Source organism: Amaranthus tricolor, chromosome 6 (genome assembly GCF_026212465.1).
Source record: "Amaranthus tricolor cultivar Red isolate AtriRed21 chromosome 6, ASM2621246v1, whole genome shotgun sequence".
NCBI lineage: Eukaryota > Viridiplantae > Streptophyta > Magnoliopsida > Caryophyllales > Amaranthaceae > Amaranthus > Amaranthus tricolor.
Genome location: NC_080052.1, coordinates 8,014,622 through 8,026,458, shown reverse-complemented (window position 1 = coordinate 8,026,458; position 11,837 = coordinate 8,014,622). Strand labels below are relative to the sequence as shown.

The 11,837-nt window shown below is 30.2% G+C and overlaps 1 long non-coding RNA gene across 1 annotated transcript in view; it reads right to left on the bottom strand.

Annotated features, from left to right (window-relative positions):
• Positions 1 to 9,914: 9,914 nt before the first annotated feature.
• LOC130815365 (uncharacterized) overlaps positions 9,915 to 11,837 on the bottom strand; it is a 2,894-nt gene continuing 971 nt past the window's right edge. Inside the window, exon 2 of the long non-coding RNA XR_009042563.1 lies at positions 9,915 to 11,589. This is a non-coding gene — a long non-coding RNA (uncharacterized LOC130815365). The remainder of the gene's footprint in view (positions 11,590 to 11,837) is intronic.

Sequence of the window (11,837 nt, the reverse complement as noted above, 5' to 3'; positions counted from 1 at the left end):
GGAGCTCTTTTTGCTATGCATTGGGGGAAAGAGTGGAGTACGGTCGTAACAATTGTATACTAATAGTCCAATGCTTGTAGCTGCTATATTACTTGTAAAGCTTTCTTTTGGGATTGTGTAAATTTCTTTTGTATGGAGCCATGCGACTCCTTGTATAATCCATAGTTCTGCTGCGTAATTTTTGGATGTATAGTAGTGAAAACACACCTTGAGTACCCGTCAGATCGATGCGTTAACACTGGAACCACGATCCTCGTTAGAGTTGATGATTTGTGAAGCCGACGATGATTCATTCCGTCGTGACGTATTCTTTTTGAAAGGCGTTATAGGCCTTAGATTAGTTTAATCATGTTAATCAATTATAAATATATATTCTTGACACATCTTTAGTTTTAACCGAGATGCTGCCGAAATTTCCACTCACTCACCTTTTTAATTAATCTTTAGCGTTTATTCTAACTATTTTCCCTTTTCTTTTTATGTAACACCCGAATTTCCTTCCTTCTTTCATGATTCTGGTTTCGTTTAAGGGGTTGGAAATTCAGGGGTGTTACACCGAGTTACTAAGTCAGGTGACACTCGCAAGGATTTCACTTTCAAACTAGGTGAAAGTTTGATAATTAAGATAAATACTTTGAAAATATCGCCCAAAATCAATCATTTTGGGACTTCAATAATAACATGACTATCAAACTAGATGAAAGCTTAGATGATTCCATAATATGACAAAGAACGCCCACGTGTTGGGACTTTAATAATAATAATAATAATAATAAGATGACTTTTAAACCAGGTGAAAGCTCAGTTGGCTTTATACATTCATTATTGAAAACCACCTATATGTAAGACCCAATATATTAAGAATAATAATGGTGAAGTATTGAATTTCCACGCATAAATAATAAATAATTCTTTTAATATGTGTTAGTATCATACTTGATCACTTTCCATATCGACCCATAAATACAACAGATATGAAACACCCGATATACGTCGATGAATAAAAGTAAAAATGATCGTATGATCATCATCGGATTAATACAATATATCCTTCACTTGGCAATACTAGTTAAAGATTTGTATCCTTTATGTAGCATTTCATTAGAAGGAAATGGTGATGATTGTGCTCCATGTATCGAGTCACCTGAGATTATTCTCTCATGGGTGGATGGTTCGACCCACTGTCAGATCATACCTGGATCCAGCCATTATATTGAATGTAGGTAGTTTTCCGGGGATCCGATGTAAATAGTTTGAACCACTGTCAGATCATATTCGGATTCAGCTAATACATTGAATTGGGCAATATTTGGAGTAATTTTTTCGACGGAAAGCACTTGGTTGCAGCTAGTTTGGAAATATTCTACGAATTTAATAACCCATTGGAAGGTGAATCAAACCGAACTTGGGTCCGGCTTTATGATAATACATCATGAAAATTACTCAACTGGGTCTTCGATGATTCGGTCATAGCATAAATCAGCTACTCTCAATACTCAGACAATTTTGCGAAATTATTGGAGGCCCTTGGGGGGTCTGAGTTTTTAATATTTCGGATCAATTGATGATACGGCAAAAGGAAAAACTTGTATAATAACCTTAGACAAGAGAATCCGTTTATTCGATGGTACAGAATGACTCATCACATCCGAATCCTCGATGTCACGGTTAACCAAAAGATAACTCGGCCATTTTCCGGGTTTAATTTGGCTAGTACAATTTGAGGGTCCGACTTTTTAATACTTGGTCGTTTTCCTTCTTGATGTTGGTTTGAAAATATTCTACGGGTCATTAAACCCTTTTAAAGTTGCATCAAACCGACCTTTAATATTAGGTGAATAAAAGCAATAAGATCGGACTTTTACATCCACGAATAGAAACAAACATTTGGAATAATTTGACCCAAAAATTCTCAATTTGAGAAGTAATAAATATAATAATTCTCGTTAAGTGTGTTGGTCCAAGAATAATTCAGCTTTCAATTTATCCCAATATATAAGATAATAATCCATCACTCTATTCTAATTTTTATACTGTGTCTCATTTCCAAGCAATACAATCTCTATTCTCATTTTGTAGTAATTGAGAACTACAAATTTTCAAGCAACAAAAAAGTGGCATTTTGATAAAGCTGATGATATATAGCTTATTAATTAGACGGTCACATAGCTGGAGTTGACAAAAAATGGTGAAATTGAAGAACTGGATTAAATATATCACATAATTAGACGGTCACACACGAGTGGGAACCTTCTTTACCTAATAGCAAAATGATCTTCAAATCAAATCTTCATCATTAACAAATAATTTTCGAATCCTAAAAAATAATGGGTGCCGAGAAAAATTCAGGAAATATTCACATACGACACAGTAAAGATAAGATGATGGTCCTTTAGACCGAAACCACTTAGTTGAAGCTAGTTTGGAAACGTTCTATGGGTCATCTAATCCTTTAGAATGTGCGGAACTTCAACATTGGGACTAAATTTTTTAGTCAGTTGAAGTTGGTTTGAAAACGTTCTACGAATCTAATCTCAAGGTGCATCAAACCGAAGTTCAACATTTGGATTGATTTTTTTTTTCGGAAATAACATCTGTTAAAGATCAATATTTCATAGGAATTGATCTCTCAAAAAAGATGATGTCTCGCAAATGGACTGGATATAACAATTCACAAAAGACGCTTTAATTTTCCAGTCATAACTATGGTTAATTAAGAACCAAATTTAGCAAAGGTATCAATGATTTCTTTTGAGGTTCTAATGAAGCCAGAAATTAGTCCTAACAGAGAGCTTTTCAGCGAGTTGCAATGGCGACGCAAGTCGACAACGACATCATAAATTTAATATAGGAGTTAAATCACAACCCCCCATTAACCCATGATCCCCACTCTTCTATTTCTGATTAGAAGGTGAAATCAGGTTTAATTAGGGTTTAATAATACTCTAACCGCCTTTTAATATATAAAAAAAAATCCCACACAATTAGATTACAATTTATTTTTCAAATACTCCATAGCAGCCGCAGAAAATGACTTCAGAATTCAACAATGAAGAATGATGAACAAATATAAGGAAACCACTCCCATACTGATTGAGAATCAGTGAAATAATGGTGGTTAAGTTTTGAAGACTGGAAAAAGATGTCATCATATTGCTCTGGTTAATCGAAGAGCAAAGAATTTAAATGTTGGACAGGTGACCACTTCACATATTTGATTTTGTTATTTTTAAATAAGAGAGATAAAAGATTGTTTACTGCCATAGTTGACAATTTGATCCATTTGATTATTCCAACGCACATTTTTTAATATTTTCACACAATAAAAATTAGAGAATTTGGTCTAAGCAAGCCACGTACTAATACATAAATCGAAGGCTTACGAAAGTTCAAGCACTGTGTTTTTGAGGGGAGACATGACTTTTATGTTTGAAATCCCCATAGACGGCGCCAAACGGTTTCGGTAATGAAACGAGGAATTGCAAAAAACATTTAAATAGCTGGATATAAGGTGTATCGAGGGTAACTGTCAGTATGCTGAAAGTGCTTATGATCCTTCCGTTGATGAGACCTCAAATCCTGCAACACAATGTTAGCCTTGTCCCGGGGTGATTTCCCGGAAAAGCCCTCCAACGCTCAAGTCAGATCGGGAGACAGAAAGTAATGAATATATGATAATGAATGAATACAAGATTAACGGATTGTTGGATGAGTTCAGATCAATTGAAGGAATATTTGGTTCAGTATAGATTGTACGTAGGAGGGTGAATATTTATTGTGGTGTAACGTTAGCAATATAAAAGCTTAGTCCGGTGCAAATGATGTACGCGACATGTATTTATAATGGTAGAATAGAGGTTGGATGGTGAATTAATATGGGAATCATGGGTATGATGGGTGAGTGGTAGGTTATGATGAGTAGTGGGTAGTTATTTTAAGAAGTTATTGAACCGAGTTGGGTGGTTAAGGTTTGACTGAATAAATTACGGGTTTATTTATTTGACCCCATAACAAACTCTCTAATTATGAACAACTTAGCCATCTTTTTATCATAAACTGTGTACATAATAAACATATATGTCATGAAAGCATTTAAAATTTATGGTTGAGTAGGACCGTTTCGGTTGCTAAATTTTTGTGAAAACTTAACCATTTCATGTACATACACAAATATTGTCTAGTCAATAGCCATAGCCTTACAAAAAAGATAGACAATTTATAGTGTACAAGCTAAAGTAATGTGATTGTCCCTGCAAAAAGATATTGGAGAAGTAGTTGTCTAGCTATATGTCCCGCCAGTGAGACATCAACAAGGATAGCTAACCAATCAACTCCACCATCATTCAATCCATCACATCTTTACTTCTATATCTAGGAGGTTTTCATTCGAATGATCGGATCGATTTCATATTAAGTGTGTTGGCTTAGTGTAAAATAAGGACTTGTGTTAACATTAATTTTTAAACTAATTTTAGGGTAAACGTTGGGTTCGGTTCTGAGATCTAATAAACGTCGAATCTTCGATTCTCTTTTAAACACGTCTATCCACATGGTAAACCAAAGTATTTCTTTGCTCTTGTTCATTCTATGCCTGGTCTATGTAAGTTATGGTCACATGTATTTCATTAAAAATCTCATTTGTTAGCATATATTATTGATAAATAACAGCTAAGTTGATTCTGCACACATGTAGAATTCAGCATAACCTATACGCTTATTTAAAATTTGGTCAATTTTATGTTTGATAAATTGGCTTTAAAAGAAATATGTCGCGACTAAAGACTGGAATTTCACTTAAATTTGAGTTGCTTTATTAAAAGAATAACTTCTTTCTTTATCAATCCTTTCATATCAAGAAATGAATAATAAAAATCAATTTCTAATAATAATAAATTTGCTCGTTGTTTATAAGAAATTGCATATGACTTCTTGAAACTTTTAATCAAGAACATGACTAATAATATCAACTTACAAAGAATTAGGATCTTGATCTTTTATACGATTAAATTATTTGTTTGTTTTTGGATTGTAAATCATAGAGCAAAATTTAGATATTAATTACAATGGTTGAGATAACTGTGATACCTCAGATTTAGCTTTAAAAAGGATTGATAGACTGCTTATAAAATAAGATGCATTTTCTTTTCATGGGGTCCATTTGCTAAGAACTTTACAGTTCAGGGTGCTTGGTGGGAAGTAATCTTAGGATGCGTAACCTCCTAGGAAAGTTTTCCTAGGTGCGTACGAGTGAGGCTAAAGTGCACTGAAAGAATTGTGTTGATTTGTGGGGCAAGTCTACAGTCACGATGAGTAGTCACTAGTGGTCTGAGGGGCCGGGGTGTTACAAATGGTATCAGAGAAACCCAGCGACCGTGATTAATCATGTATTTAGTGCACCTAGCGAGGGAAAAGATCTTGAAACTATGGTCCAACGAGAACGTTTTATTCCTAAGTGGGGGTGAGTGTGATACACCAGATTTAGCTTTAAAAAGCATTGATAAATTACTCATAAAACAAGGTGCATCTTCTTTTCATAGGAGCCAATTTGCTAAGAACTTCATAATTAAGCGTGCTTAGTGGGGAGCAATCTTAGGATGGGTGACATTCTGAGAAATTTTCTTAGGTGCGCACAAGTGAGGCCAAAGTGTGCTGAAAGACTTGTATTGATTTGTAGGGTCAGTCTACAGTCATTATGAATAGTCATTAGCGGTCCGAGATACTGAGTGTTAGAAATTAAAACTGATGTCAATTAAGATAATACAAACAAAAAAGTTTTAAAAATGACAACAAAGTTAAAGAATAATCTTTGTAACAATAAGTTTTAAACTTGGATTACTTATGCATTAAAACTACCACATGTATGGGTTTACAGTTAAATCAATTGTTCTAAGAAACCATTGTTTTAATAAAGAACTAGTTGAAACTTTCGGTGTCTTGAGTGCGCTCTTGCTCTTGCCTAGGCATGTTGACATATTGAGGATGTGTCTACTATGTTGATGGGATCCTTATCGTGGCTTATTTAAAGAAGAAAAGTTGATCCAAAATTAGTCAGAAGATGAACCCGACTAAGTTGGCTCTGTTTCTTGGGTTCAAAAAGTCGAATTGGCTTTATATGATGAATAAATGGAGTTGTATCAGTACTCAAAGCTGATAGAACAAAACCTAACTTCACTTTTTGTATTAAGAAAAAAAAATTTTGTTGAGATTAAATGAAAAACACAAACACACATATATATGAATAGGGAAAGTTCGTGGGTGTTTAAGTGTAAATTATGCGAACCTTCTTAGTTTTTGGCAAATATGTGTTACTATTTCATGTGTAATTTTTATTGTAGAAAAGTAATAGTTTTAGATGTAAAAATAACACTTTTGAAAATTGTTTTTTTTTGCAAAAACGTGTTATTTTTCAATCATAAAAATTAAGAAAAAAAATAATAAGACGATTTTGCCAATAAATAACAAGGTTGTCAAAAAATTAAGAATCATAGAAGTAATTAAATATAACCGGGTACACTAGTCTATGGGTAAAAAGATGGGCCGTATGGGTCCTATATATTACTCCAAAGTCCATAGTCCAAACACAAAATCTTGAGTGAGACCGTCTCACTTGTGAAACGTGTCTTAATGTGTCGGCCCAATTGTAGAAATTTTTTACGAATTTCACTAATTAAAATGTGAATTTTAAAAGTTAAAAGACCAATTTAAAGGCTTAAATGACCAATTTCAAGGATTTAAAATTGATATTTTAAGTCATGGAATTTGACATGTTTAAGACGTAAAAGGTCAATTAAAACGCTTAAAGGACCAATTTAAAAATTTGAAAGACCGATTGCAAGAGTTAATCAATTTTAAAGTAGGATAACTCAAACATGAAATTGATATTAAAAACTTTGAATTTGACTTTTTAAGTCTATGAATAAGCTTTTTAAGTTTTGGAATTGTCCCTTTAAGTTTTGATATTAGTATGTCAGAATTTTTTAAAAAAATTTTTAGGCCTGGTCCAGTCGCACGACTTAGGCCATCTCATAGGTTAGTATTTGTAGTCCAAAACAGTAGACTACTAAATTAGTATATTACTTAATAGAATTAATCATTTATTAATTAATATATTATATTAAGCGGGTGGGCAGGTATACCCACGGGTATTTTATTGGTGTCGCTACCCGCCCATTTATCTTGGCGGACGGGTATTACTCGTCCAAATTTAATTGTTTTATTTTCAAAAACGTTGTCCAAGCCTACCCGTATTTCGAGCCGAGTGGGTCGAGCCTGGCGAGTAGCTCGGCCATAAACAGCACTAGTTTATACTAAGTGATTATTGAGAATATTGATTGTATCTCTTTGTGAAATTTTTAAATCTCAAACTTAAATATCTTTGTGAGGAAAATATTACCAAAAAAGTTTACATATTGCCTTCAATCTACATCATGTTTTCGAGTGACTTTAGTATCGCAAAATAATCTTCACGATTATTTATCATTGGCGTTCATCTAAAGCATGAAGTCCTTAATTTTCCATACACTAAGGCATCTACTATATAACATTTTAGTTGTAGGTTTTTTTTTTTTTTCATTTGTATTATATTTCTAATAACATACACCTATAACAACTATTATTTAACATTATTGCATGCATATCTTGGCTTTCATAAAACTTAATAGTATAAATGAATGTCACAAAAAAATCATTTGATAGATAAAAAGGTTTATGCCCTTTGAGTTGTGTATGGAATAAAGAATACACACTTGTAGCCTAAAGGGAAAATTAACAAATCTGTAAATTTGTTATATATGTTCTATAATTGATACAAGTCTGATCTATAAAATTAACAAAGCCAAAATACTTAGTTGTGTGTATTGTGTGTATGGTCTTGTTTGAGATCGTTTCACTACAAGATACGTTCATATAATTAGTATATTGCTCTTAAGTGATCGATCATTTTAAAATTATAAGGATCACTTTAATAGACTAAATATATATAAACTATCCTAATAAAAATAGTCTTAACATCATATCGTCTCATTTAAAAATTTGTGTAATTTTTATTATTAAGTTGTGGTAACACACCTAAATCAAAATTGAAATCCAAATGGCTAACAAGTTATGATTTATGAATTGAAAAAGTGTTCATCTAAACTAACCTGCACTAAACTGAGAATATTTTCAGCAGGATAAACTCAATTATCTATGTATAAAAGATTATATTTTTAAGTTTAGATATAAACAATTTTTAATTTTGAAGAAATTTTTATAATTTGTTCTTCAGATGTTTTATTGTGATTATACCAGAATTTTTTTTAGTAAAATTTTTAGGAAAATTTAAAGTCAATAATATAACTTTTTATTAATTTTCTTATAATAATACAAGTCTTGATTAACCAAGAACAACACTAACTTAGGGGTTATTTTCCTAGAATAATATATATACTTTAGTTTATTAATAAATTTACCAATTTTTTTGTATTATATAATCATTATAATTTGATTTTTAACATGTTAGATATTTTCTAGGAAAACTCTCATTTAAGTTGGTATTATTCGTTAATCAATACTTGGTATTATTATAGGGAAATTAACAAAAAGTTGTATATTTTCATGATATTTTTCCTAAATATATTTTTATTAGTTCAGACTTTGAAGCAACTAATAATCTTTGACTCTTTATTAATTAACTATTCTTGTGTAAATTATTATACATCATGCATTTATAATATAGAAATGGATATTTAAAATCCTTCAGATAATAAAATAATATGATGTAGATCGCTTTGCTAATAGAGCCATGCATATCAGCACAACAATTTGTACAGATAAGGAAATTACACAAAATATGAAAAATGGAAATATAACCAATTAAATGGCACAGACATATTAATTATAAAATGGATCCAAATTATAAAATAATTCCTTTTAATGATTTGCCAGAAATTTGCCATTCCCTCCTGTCTGGCCTTTGATGCAACTACTTGAGGTGGACCACTTTCCCTCTTTAGCCAATAAGAAAATTTATATTTCGATCCGTTTTCAATAATAATTGTTTAATGGTATGTTTAGTAATGTGGAATTTATTTCCAAATATTGAATTAGGTCAAATATTATATTTGACACATCATAAATTTGAAAATGTGGAATTGGATTATTTTCATAGAATTTTAATAACAATGTAAAATTTTTCAATATCAAAATTAAATTTTATATTTTCAAATGAATTCTATATTGCTAAACACTACTAAAAAAAATTTGATATAAATTGATTGGAAAAGTATTTTATGGGGACATGGGGTCTATTTTGTTCACCTTTTATACGGTAAAGAATAAAGATTCCCAATAACAATAGCAAAATAGCAAAAGAGCAAAAATACAAAAGAGAAAATGAAATTACAAAAAAAATAAGAATATAAATCTTCATTTCTGCTCAAGTTTTCCTTTAACTATTACATAACTTAAACATCTATAATTTAATATAGATAAATATCATAGTTTGCGAATTTTACGGGGCTCAAATAAATTTCATTCATACATAGCTTTTTAATTAAAGATATCGGAATATTTATACACTTAAAGTTAATTGACCCAATAAAAAAATAAAACATTTATAGTAGAACGAAGAAGAGAACAAAACTTTGACAAAAAAGGTCTAGTATAGTAAGTTTTTAGATTTATACAACCTCTATTCTATTATACTTGTTATATTTGACTTTTTATGCAATTTTATATGTTATTTTGATCATTTATATAATGAACTATACTCATTTAAAAATTAAAAAAGTGAATATTATGAAAGCATGCGATTAGAAGATTTAAATAAGATCCCATTTGACTATATTTGTTCTTACACAATAACCGTAACATATAAAATAAGGTTAAACGATGAATAATGTCGATAGCAGTAATGTAACAAATATTTTAGAACGGAGAAAATATTAATTTAGAATATACTAACTTTAAAAGGTATAAATTAAAAATAGTAAGTTTTTCCACTTTACAAGTACAATCAATTACAATCATATAAAAATTATAATATTTTCAAGTTAAATCATAGGAAAATAGTGTGGACCAGACCGGTCCATATAAGGTTTTTTTTTTTTTTTCATTGTTGATAGGCAAGGTGAAAATTGATCCAAAACAAGGAAGATAGGTACTTAGTTTGAGTGACGAGATAGAGGAAGCAACAGAAGTATCCGTGACGGTTGAATTAATGTCATTGGCAAATGACCTTTCATGGTTATCTGGAGCAAACAGTCCCAATTTCTCTGGCAGAGAAGCACAAAACTGATAGCTAGCAGTAGATGATCAGTAAGAATTATTGAGATTCATGGGTGTCATGTGTTCATATGCCCCCCCACCATATCATCATCAAATTCAAGCCCTTTTTTTTGGGACCATTTTTGCATCTTACACATCTTAATCATAATCAACATTTTGTACACTTATGGTAATTCAATCTACTCCTTCAATCTCAATTATTGAGCACAATTAAGCTAAGATTAGCATCTCTAACATAACTAATTTATTGCATTAGCGCCTTAATTAAAAAATTAACCAGAACATCGAAGAAATATATAAAAACAAATATTTATATTCGTTATGGTATTAAAGGTATATTCTTTCATCCCATGGGAAATTATTTTATGAAGTTAGGTAGTTTTCATTCAAAGTATAGTTTCACAAGATTCATTTTGAAAAGAAAAAAAAATTTAAATATCTATTCATTAAATAAATTTCAAAATTCATGTTTAATTTAGAAGAATGTAACAAGGCAATTGAACAATTAATTATCAATAGTACTATGTTATCATTTAACATAACTAATGCACTAAAATTCTAATCTAATGCTATAAAGTATTTAGTTGTACATTAATTCAATTTGGCAATCAACAATTTGTTCAACCACTACATGTGCATATAAAAGTAGAAATCATAACTCATAAATATTGTGATTTATTTTCTAAAAAATAAAAAAACAAAAGGTTAATATTCTATAAAGTATCTTGAATAAATTAGTTTTTTTTTAATAATTTTTTCTATTAATTTGATAAAAGAGTTATTAGTCCCTTTATTCCTTTCATTTTGCGCTTAATCTAAAATGAGAAAAATTGGATTGAAAAATGAGACAAAATACAAAAGGACGATATATAAAAATGAATATTTAAGATCGAGAGAGTATAAATTTATAGTTATAATTAAAAAAATAAGAGTGGGACTCTTGTAAAAAAAAATGTAAAATTATTGAGATAAATTAATTAAATAAAAAATGACGTAAAATAAGAGGCACAAAAACTTTGTTAATCACTTTATCATTTCTAGAAAAATTCATCGCATTATAAGTATTTAATTTAATGGATTAAATCAAAAATGATAAAGAAATACCCAACAACACATGTATAAGCTTCATATATATAGGAATCCACAAAAAAATTAAGCATTAACAAATGCTAAGTTTTAATTAATTTTCCATTTTTTTTTCTAATTAATAAAAATGAAATACTTACCTGATAGGAACATAAAAGAGAAGTAGAGACATATGATTAACATCATCATCTCTGATCTGGGTACAAAAGAAAAAGGTTGAGAATCTTCTTTCTGAGGCTGAAAACAAATTATAAATATTAAAAAGAAAATTATGTTACATGAAGTAAAAGCATTGATAAAAGTGCAGTAAATGAAAATTCTTCTGAAATTTAGCAGTAAACAAGTAAATTTATTCTCTTTGTGGGTAAATCTTCCTGAATTTCTGTGAAATGACTATCCCAAAAATGTACAAATATAAAAGCTTACAGCTTTAAAATATTCCATTAATATAATAATATTCATAAATTCAGAACTTAATTACTACC